Genomic DNA, 1,721 nt, shown 5'->3' on the forward strand with positions numbered 1-1,721 from the left:
CAATTTTTTTGTATTTCATATATATTTTTTGAGATATTCTCTGCGTCAAGCGCAAAGTGTTGACGTGATTTGTGCTGTTGTGGGTCAATTTTGTGTTGTCAGTGTAATAATGCTAACAAATTAAAAATGTAATTAAATTACATATAACAAAATGATTACATCCAAATAGGACAATAAATAAATGCCTAAAGGATTGCTAACTAAAACACCGGAGTGGTGAAAAATACTTTGTGGCAGTTTTAATATATGTATGTTTTTTTTCACTTTTACGCAAAACACTCAAGGTATGTATGTGTGTGCTGATGTGTGCTTCTGGTCGCTTAACTTGTGTGCGTGCGGAATTCGCACATTTGCAGTGCCAAGAGTACGTTAGAGTAAACGAAGCAACTATCGTGTTGGTTATTTTTTTGCCATGGTGATTTCTTGCTCACACACCGCGCCGTATCCGCAAGATAAACGCGAGAGTGTGTTATCTGAGTCCAACACCCAAAAAAGGGAATAAAAATGTTGCTGCCTCTGTCGATTGGTACTGCACTGCTCCCCGCATGCTGTTTGCAACACGTAAGCTTCTATATTTTACTTGGGAGCGCCGTAAATTTTGAGAGAATGCAATATTTTTGTTTGTTTTGTTAAATTTTTGCTGTCAATGCATTCTAATTCATAAATATACATTGTTTTGTTTAGAAATAGCAGCCGCAAAATTACACAAAACATATTTTCTTATACATATCTTGAATATGCAAAACGTAACGGAATATTGTTTCACATTTTATAGATACCTACATGTATGTATGTATATTTACACATGGCACATACACTTGGTCATTGCAATAGGCCTAATGTGCAACAAGTCGAAAGTCATTCTACACAAGGACATTTGTACAGTGCATTGTTTTTGTAGTTGCTAGAAAAGGGCGAAAACCGGCGAATGTTCTTTTTACGTTAAGAATTCAAGTGTACTAAAGCCAAACGACAAATGTATTTAAACCACAAGTAAAAGGGAAAACTGAAATTATATAAATAATAATTGCTATACGGTTACTTAAAATATGTTTGCACATTAAATAAATATTAATAAAAAATATGAATGTCATCTATTAAAGAGCTGATAATAAATATTTCCTATTAAATAATTTAACTTCAGTTGCTATAAGATATAATACCCTTTATAAATAAAAAAGTTTCTGTACAAGAATTTGATTTTAACCGTTTAGTTTGCATGGCATCCGATCTGAAATATTTTTATCCGGCCAAGGACTCTCTTACTCTACAACATCAATAATTTATGTCAATTTGGAGCATATAAACATGAGCATGAATTTTATCTTTAAGTTTGCATGACAGCTTGTGCTGTAGACGTCCGATATTGATAGTTCCGACAAATGAGCAGCTCCATTCCCACGAATTTTACCCGACCAAGGGCTGTCAACTCGGCAGAATTCTGCCGCTACAACAACAACTACAATACAAATAAGCAGCTTCTTGGGGAGTTTAAAATTTCACATCAATATCTCAAAAAACTGATGGATCAGTTCACTTGTAAATATACAGACAGACGGACGAACGGAAGACAAACGAAGTTCATCATGCAGATCGCAGAAAACTTAATTTACCGTTTTGTTAAAATAAATAGAGATTATTTTTAATATATACCTATTTCACGAAAGCTTTTGCTGATTTGGAAATGCCAATATTACTTTGCAATTTTTTCTTTTCAAACG

Source organism: Bactrocera tryoni, chromosome 3 (genome assembly GCF_016617805.1).
Source record: "Bactrocera tryoni isolate S06 chromosome 3, CSIRO_BtryS06_freeze2, whole genome shotgun sequence".
Classification (NCBI taxonomy): Eukaryota; Metazoa; Arthropoda; class Insecta; order Diptera; family Tephritidae; genus Bactrocera; species Bactrocera tryoni.